General features: G+C 48.5%; 1 protein-coding gene across 3 annotated transcripts in view; it reads left to right on the top strand.

Moving 5' to 3' along the window:
• Nucleotides 1-9,167, top strand: part of LOC107115964 (protein FAM49A-like) — a 29,946-nt gene that overhangs the window by 382 nt on the left and 20,397 nt on the right. The window lies entirely within an intron of this gene.

Raw genomic sequence — 9,167 nt, 5'->3', positions numbered from 1 at the left:
GGGCATCTGGCTTGACAGCATCTCCTCTCCTCTCCACCCCCCACCCACACCCTGTTTACTGTTGCCCTTGGGTGCTGGTCAGCACAGGCGACTTGCGGGCAGGCAGGTGGGGCTGGGGCGCCAGCTGCATTCAGAGCCAGGGTTAATGTGAACCCCCTTTCCCCCCAGGGGCAGGCGAGGCCAGGGTCTCTGTGCCCTGTTGAAGGGGTGGAGTGCTTGTCTGTGCACCTCTCCCACCAGACTGCACTCTCTGCTGCCACAGCTTCATCTGTAGCCCCCCTGCGGAATTTTTCCCCCTTCGCTCCTCGCCTGCAGTTGCAGGAAATGAGATGCCAGCACACTGCCCTCCTTGCCTCGTCTGGAGCCCAGTGTCTACTCTGTGAGGTTCCTTTGTGTGTGCAAGCGGCTACACTCCCTGCCTTGCCAGGATTCTCTATTTGGAAAGGGCTTCTGGAGCACAAATGGGGCTTCTGCCCAGAAGCCCAGTCAGTCCATTGGGACCCAGTTTCAAGGGACTAATAAACCAGGCTGGGACCTTGGTTACCAAAGGCATGCTACCGGTGTGTGAGTGCATGACCGCTGGCAAGGGCTACCTCCCCAGCCAGGGGCCAGGGGATGGATGGATTGCATCCAAATGGACTTTCACAGCTTTGCAATTCCTCCAGTTGACATTGGTCCAGGCAGAGGTCGAAGTCTCCTGGGATGCTGGACAGATCTTCACTGAAATGCAACATCTTCTTTCTTCTGCAAAAATGCATGAAAGCTCGTCACTATCCACCTCCAGTAGTACCTGAGCAGTCTGAATTAGCAGATGATGGGGTCAGAGATGATGGGAGGGGGGGACTGTAGCCTTCATGTCCTGATTGGAGGCTTCTTGGAAACATCTGGGTAGAAACAGGATCCTGGTTGAGAGGCATCCTTTCACTGATGCTGCAGGGCTTTTTGGATACTGGTATGCGAAAAGGGGCCTCTGAATGTCTGTTGTACACATGACAAAGGTATTCTCTAGAAACCGATCTTTACTACTCAGTCAAGCATTAGATGTCCAGAATGGATTCTGTTTGTGTGGATCATTGCAGTTACTACAGTAAGCTCTACTCTCTGGAAACTCCCTGAGGAAAACTCATAGAGAAAAATCTGGGCAGTGGGGGAGAGGGGATCAGTGCATCCACACCTGCCTGAGGTTGATTCAGGTCATTCGTTGCTGGAATCTTAGGCAGGAGTTTGCAACCAAGCGTGCTCTGCTGTCCCTATTCTAACAGCCCCGCGGATCATGTTGGTGCTCGTCTTCTCTGAGACCAGACACAGCGGTACCTTGGGCTTTGGTCTCCTTCCGAGCTTCAGCTCTGAAGTAGCATTCATTTTCTAGATGCGAGGTTCAAGCAGAGAAGCAGAAGAGCCTGAAAGGTGTGCACAAAGGACACATGTGTACACCCCCAATAGACAAAACAATGTAAAGGGTTCCTTAGTGGAACAGGCTTCCTTGGGAGGTGGGGGGCTCTCCTTCATTGGAGGTTTTTAAACAGAGGCTAGATGGCTATTGGACAGCAATGCTGATTTTGTGAACTTAGGCAGATCATGAGAGGGAGGGCAGGAAGGGTTGCATCCGTGCTTGTGGCCCTTTCTTGCACACCCAGGGAAATGCTGATTGCCACTTTGGGGTCAGTAAGCAGTTTTTCTCCAGGACAGTTCGGCCAGAGATCCTGGAGGGTTGGGTTTTTTTGCCATCTTCTGGGCATGGAGCAGGGGTCACTGGGGGTGTGGGGAGGAGGTAGTTGTGAATTTCCTGCATTGTTCAGGGGGTTGGACTAGATGACTTTGGAGGTCCCTTCCAACTCTATGATGCTATGGAAGGCTGGTCACCTTTGGGGGGGGCAGTAGGGAGAATTTCCTCTGAGCAAAGGCAGGTCCAGCTTCCCATTGAAGTCTCCATCCTTGACTGTTGCATCTTTGGAGCATTAAGGAGGTGGATGGCTAGGTGAATCCAGGAATGGAACCTGTTCACAGGAGCAAGAGTGACTGAGAGGGAGGGAAAGGGGCCCTCCCCACCACCAAGCATTGCCAAATGGAAAGATGCTCCATGTCTCCCCACAAAGGAGCCCACCCAGTCTCCTGAATTGGGGCAAACCCAGGGAATTTATTCCTCTGCCTGGGCTTAGCAGCTCATTCCCCCTCCTGTGCCTTTGGCCTAGGCTGTTCTTAGTCCCACCACGGTCCTAGCCAAGGCACCACTAGTGGCATCCCAGAATCAGGACCATGCATCACCTTCAGGCTTTTCTTGGGTACTGCTTGGTGGATCTGGTTGCACAGTTATCCTTAGGGTGACCTGGGAAGAAGTCAACTGGCTCTTCCAACCAGCCCCACCCCTCTGTTCCTTTGGGGGCTTCTGGCTGGGCAGGAATGTGGGAGCAGCGTGCAGTGGCTGTAAGAGGGAAACCGCTGTGCCCACAAGGCAAAGGCGGCATCTCTTCCACCTCAGCCTGGATGCCAGGGGCAGGGGGGATGCAGAACTAAGCCAGAGACTGAAAAACCTGGATGTGGTGGTGGGGCATGGGGCTGTGAGTGAGGAGAGACTCTCCCCCTGTAGGGTGGTTGGCTTGAAAACAGACTTCCTTGGCTCAGTGCTTCTGTCATCGTTCTCCCAAAGAGATGCCCTGAGCCTGCCTCGGCGGGGAGGGCGGGGTACAGATTTGAATAAATAAATAAACAAGGAACTGATTTTTGCATCTCCTCTGGGTGTTCCAGTGGGGCTGAAAGCTGGGGTTGCCAACTCTCGGTTGGGGAATTCCTGGAGATTTGGGGGTGGAGCCTGGGGAGGGCAAGGTTTAGGGATGGGCTTGGCAGGGTATAATGCCATAGGGTCCACCCTCTGAAGCAGCCGTTTTCTCCAGGTGGTCTCTGTCATCTGGAGATCAGTTATAAATCCAGGAGATCTCCAGGCCACAGCTGGAGGTTGGCAATCCTAAGCTCATGGGATGATGGACAGGTCCGTGGGGAACCAGCATGGTGCAGGGGACAAAATGCAGCCCAAGAGAGCCATTTCCAGGTGACTAGTTGTCATCTACCAGGACAGGCTCTGGGAGAGACCCAAGGACAGCCGAAGGTGATCCCTCCCAGCCCCAAACCCTGCCCTCGCCAGGATCCACCTCAAATCTCCAAAAATTTCCCAGCCTGGAGTTGGCAACTCTACTTCCCAGAGAGATCTGCAGATAATCCATTTGGATGTACTCAGAGACCCATAAAGCCTCCCTGGCAGACAGTCAAAGATGTTCTCTTGGGGACCAAATACAAATTCCTCTGGGCTTCCTCTCGGCTTCCTTCAATGGCACACTAGTTCCTGGCTGTGCTGCAGAAGAAAACTTTTGAACGTGTGCAAAATGCCTTCCCACAAAGCTTGCCCTCATGCCCAGGAGCCAGGAAGCAGTCTGAGCCTTCCTTCATCCCCCCACACACATACTCTCCTTTCCCTTTCTCACACCAGTCTTTCAGATGCTGGTTTGCCGAGGGCTTCATTCCCTCCCTGATAGGATTTCTGGACACACACACACCCGCCCGCCTCCGGTTCTGTATTCCTAAACTAAGTATGGTGGAGGTGGGAAAATTAAACAATGCAAAACCAAACCTTTGCACAGATGTAATACAGGTCAGCAAAACGCTTTTGCGCAGAAATTCAAAAACTGATGCGACTGCCTCCTACAATGGTTTGCTTGGTGACCTGGGAGGCCTTCTGGCTCATCAGGTTGCCAGCTCCTGGTTGGGAAAAATCCAGAGTTTTGGGGGATGGAGCCTGGGAGGGCAGGTTTCGGGGAGGAACCTCAGGTACAATGCTGCAGAGTCCACTGTCCGAAGTAGCCATTTTCTCCAGGGGAACTGATCTTTGTAGTCGGGAGATCAATTGTAATTCTGGGAGATCTCCAGACCCCACCTGGATGTTGGCAACTCCATGGAGTCGTTGTAAGCAATCTGCACATGATTTGCTGCCATCCGTTTCTTTTCTGGACAGGGCAGCCTGGATGTGAATGAGAGGCAAGTCAGGTCAAGTAGTATCCAGGGACCCAGCAAGGAGGATCTGAACTCTATGGCAAAGGCAGCAGCCCAGGAGGGCTCAGCAAACACAAGCCCAGGAGAAACAGACACCTTCCTGTAAGGGCTGGAGTCAGGGTGCCCTCCCAGGAAATGGGCCCCTTCAGACTGTTTCAGATATCAGTTCAGAATGCAAAGTGGAAAGATTGTGCATGCTGGCCCTGCTCCCACCCATTGATTTGCATGTCAGAAAGGTAGGGTTGCCAGATTCAGGTTGGGAAATTCCTGGAGATTTGGGGGTGGGACTTGGAGAGGGTGAGATTTAGGGAGGGGAGGGACCTCACCAAGATACAATGCCATAAAGCCCACCCTCCAAAATAGCGATTTCCTCCAGGGGAACTGATCTCTATAGTCTGGAGAGCCTTTGTCATTCTGGAGGATCCCTAGGCCCCACCTGGAGGTTGGCAACCCTGCAAATGGAATCTATATGGTTACAACTGTGCTTGAGTAGGGGACTTTCCTCATATTGGGAAACATGGAAAACACAGGTTCCTGTATATGCCAAAGAGTCCCTCTTGTAGGACTCTACGCCAAGAGTCCCTCTTCTTGTAGGAATCAAATGAGACCTACAAGGAATCAAGTGTGACAGCCACCCCCTCAGGGCCACAATCCCAAGCACTGGGGAGTGACTCCTGTGGAGCAGGCATGCTGATTGGATGGAGCACAGGGTAGTCCTTGAGGAGGAGCTCTTCATGGTAGGAAACAAAAGTGGCCTCACTGAGACACAGTGTGAGAGAGACCAAGGGAAGTTTTTCTTTCTGCTGAAATGTAGCCATGGAAGGGTCCTCTGGACTTTATCAAAGCAGCAAAGATGTGCTGAACCCTCCCCTGGGCTCTTTTTGTGCCCCTCTGCCAAATTGTTTTCCCATTTGTGGTAGAAAGATAACATCTTTCTTTCCCTCTGATGAAGGGAGCTTTGCCTCTCAAACGTTTAAACCCTGATACACCCCAAGATCACATTAGCCTTTTTTGTCGCTGCATCACAGTCAGAGTAAACAATGCTTACCTTGATGGGCCAATGGTCTGATCCAATATAAGGCAGCTTCATGTTTTCATGTGGTGGGACTGTTAGAAGAACCATTCCATAGGGCAGGCAATTGAGATTTATGAACAGGTGAGATTTAATGCCTGCAGTCCAGAGCCTTGAGAAACTGTGGAGAGAATTCTGTGATTCAGGGTCCACAAAGGAAATCTCATTATGGACTGCTTTGGAGAAGGTCTTTATGACAATTGGTCGAAGCAACTGGATCCTTGGTTTCTAAGGTCCATTTTACAAGCGGGGTCAGTCAAGCAGCAGCAACAGTATGCTCAAGATTGGTCAAGGTTTAGAAGCTATGCATGTTGCCGAAAGAAGGAGATAAAACACACGAGAAGAGGAAAGAGGATGCGTGGCCAATAGAGTCACTGTCAAGGCCAAGGCAGGAGGCATGGCCCAAATCCAAGGATGCAATAGAGAATCCAGGAAGTCTCTAAACAGAGTTCAGCTGATGAAGAAATCGTGTTGTGTATACAGAACTTGTCTGATACAGAAATTTCAGTGGCTGAGGTCAGCATCAGGGCAGTGATTCCAGATGCCAGCTGCAGTCCACAGAGACATGAAACTCTCACCTCTGCTATGGAACAGTTGTAGGTGCCAGGCAACACACTCAACATTTTGGCATCTTTTATAGCAAACAACTGCAACACAACACAAATGTGTAGAACAAGAGAGAATCCCAAAGTTTTCCATTAAACTGCAAGAGCTACCAGCTGTTTGCAACTTCTGAAGGGGCTGGGTGAAATTGCAGAATGAGAACCTTCTGGTACCTTTTTATCAGGTATCACACCATTCTGTCTTTTACCGGCCTTCACAAGATGGCAGTTGTATACAAGCTTATTTATCTGAGACATTTGTATTCTGCTCTGCTTAAGCTCAAAACATTTGCATCAAAATCAAACAAAATATCAAATTTGTATAAATTGTGCAAATGTATCAAATCAGTACCAACATTATCTACATTCATAGGAATTCATAGGGTTGTTGGCTCCAAGTTGGGAAATACCTTGATATTTTGGGGGGAGACCTTTGGAGGGTGGGGTTTGTGGAGGGGAAGGACTTCAATGGGGCATAATGCCATAGAGTCCACCTTCCAAAGCAGCCTTTTTCTCCAGGGGAACTGATCTCTGTTGCCTGGAGATCAATTGAAATCCAAGGAAATTGCCAGCTACCACCTGGAGGTTGGCAACTCTAGCAATTCAGATTGCTTTAAATAGCAATAATCAATAGCAATTGTTAGCCGAATTGCTTTATCTACAGCAATTGGCAAATTTTAAACTGGGTGCTTGCCAACTATACCAAGGTCCTGTTCCCACCAAGGGTTACCAGAGAAGGAGTCGAGGCCGGTGTTAAAATAAATGTCTTTTACTTAAAGAATATAAATCACATACAAACAATACTGATGCACTCACACATTCAATCAAGCTCCTTAGAAATACAGTATTAAAGTAAGCACGTTTGCATTAGCAGGTGGGGGTGATGAGGGGTGATACTTATCTGTCCTGAAGCTGGTTCGTTCCAATGAAGAATGGATGGGAAGAAATAGAAATCTAGGGAAGTTAACACACGACCAGAACCAGCCAGCACGTGTGGGTCTCTTGACTGCAGATCAAGAGATCAAAGTAGAGGCAAGGGTTTGGGGATAGCAAGCTGGACAAAAGGGGAGTATAAAGCAGACAGGGGTAGTTGCGGGGAATGCTAGCTAGGAGGGGCCAGTTTTATGGTCCTTACCTTTTATAGGTAGTCCTTTGGGTGGGCGGCAACTGTGCCAACCTCTTGACCCACCTACCTATTGTTGTTGTTGTTGTTGTTCAGTCGCACAGTCGAGTCCGACTCTTTGCGACCCCATGGACCAGCTCCCTCCAGGCCTTCCGGTCTTCCGCCATCCTCTGAAGTTTGCTCAACTTCATGTTCGTTGCATCGATGACACTGTCTAACCATCTCATCCTTTGCCGTCCCCGTCTTCTTTGACCTTCAATCTTTCCCAGCATCAGGGTCTTCTCCAGTGAGTGCTCCCTTCTCATTGGGTGGCCAACTCCCCTGAAATGGTCTGAGGAGCTGCTGTTTCATACAGGAACCTTGCACAACTGCTTCTAAGGAAGAACTGACAGTGGTTGGGAGCAACGTTCCCTCTAAGCTGTGGAGTCTTGTGAGCAAAAACTCTGCTTTGTGAGCTACTGGCATTAAAGTTGTGAGTAAACAAATTGGCTACTGCCTCAATTAGTTTGCACTGGAGCCATCCTTCCTGAGCTAAGACAAAAATGTGTGAGCTGGAGGCCAAAAACCTGTGAGCTAGCTCATACTAACTGAATCACACATACATCTGCTATCACTTTTACTGTATAACATGGGAAGCCTTCTTGCAAACTAAACAGGGATTTGACCAGAGGCAGCATTTCTTGGTTGGGATCATTTTGACTGCAGAATCACCACTGAGTTATTTGCCTGCTTATCTACCAGACCATCTGCTAAGGAAGACAGTGTAGTCCACCTGCTCACTCTCTCCTGAATTAAATCCTGCCACTTACTGTGTATTATAGTATCTGGCACTGTGAAAAAGGTATGAAGGATTTTTCATCCCACACACACAACGGATAAATATCTTTATTACCCTGGAATTGGACCAGAGTAGCATTTATGGTCAGATTAACAATGACATCACTACCAAGGCAGTGCCCCTCTGGCATGCAGCTCTGGCCTCTGGATCAGAGAATGTTTTGGCTGGATGTTGGAGAACTGTATGTTTCTGTGTTAGCCCTGGGGATGGTAGGTGCTGAATTATGCTTAGGGGTGTTGAGAACTTGGCAACAATTATGATCAACATTTGAACTTCCCTTTTTCAAGATGCCCATTTTTGTTGATTCTCTCTTGATTGCCTCAAAGTTTTGCTTGTAAGCAATATTGCAAGCACTTTTGCATCTGCACTGTGGCAGAATTCAGCATCACAGTCAGGTAAGAGACATGTCTGATTATTATGTCTCTTTTAAAAAACAGGTTAAGGTAGGTTCTGTGTGCTGTTTTCGTACCTGTGTTGTTAACAACACTCCTTTATCCCTGTGTCTCTTTGTGGCAAAATAAACTTTAATCAATTTCAAGTTCCTATGATTTGAGCTACATTCCTCCAGACCAATACTGTAGGAGTATGGTTTCCAGGGGGATCTCTTGCTGTCATTATAGCTTTCCAACATTTATGTCAGGTTGCTGAGTGTCTGAAGTGTGTCATCAGTATGCTGAGGATGCCAAGTTCTCTCCTTCCCACCCACCAGCCAACCAGTCTTTATCTGCCCCCCTGTCTTAAGCTTTCCCTTCTTCCATCTCCCTCTGCCCGGGTTCCTCACAATCTTGTCGAAAACTCTACCCAATACACCACACTAGTTTTTGTGGGATGGCTGCTGTTGAACAGTAGCAAAAAACCCAACACAAAATAGTATAGAAAATAACCACTATGGAATCAAGAACATACAATCCCACTGTACAGTGTTTATATGTTAATACAGTCACAAAGACATCAATTTCATAGGTCCATATCAGGTACAAATACCATTATCCATCTACATCAAAGTCCAATGGATAAAACAGGCAAAGTTTGTCCAGATGCAAGATCCACAATAGATGATTTCAAAGTAGAATCAGGAAATCATGAAGCATTTCCTTCCAACGAGCATGCTAGCTAATTAGTTGTCTCATTTCATATCACAGCTTTTTCAGAGAAAGATCCACATTCCATGATTCTCTATAGCAATCTCGGAAGAGAACTCTCCATAAATTTCCTGTGTGATGCAATTCCATGCAGCAATAGTTTCTCATTGACTGCTGTTGAACAGTAGCCAGACCTGGTAAGTCATGCAACTCACTTGGTAGTAAGTAACCCAGTGGTTGCTGGCTGGTCTGGTCCGAACAAGTCCTCCGTCAAAGGCCAAAACAGTCCTGGAAAGAGCACTCCCCCTGGCTTTTACTGACAGAAAGGAAAATTAGAAGGCAGGCATTATTGTTGTAGGTGCTTAGCCATGGGCACCAAGAGCACTTTTTCCCTTAAATGTACAGGTGC

This window comes from Gekko japonicus, unplaced genomic scaffold (assembly GCF_001447785.1).
Source record: "Gekko japonicus isolate JY-2015 unplaced genomic scaffold, Gekko_japonicus_V1.1 scaffold203, whole genome shotgun sequence".
NCBI classification, from domain to species: Eukaryota; Metazoa; Chordata; class Lepidosauria; order Squamata; family Gekkonidae; genus Gekko; species Gekko japonicus.
Note: the sequence above shows the minus strand (reverse complement) of the source record. Positions and strands in the feature narration are given on the sequence as shown.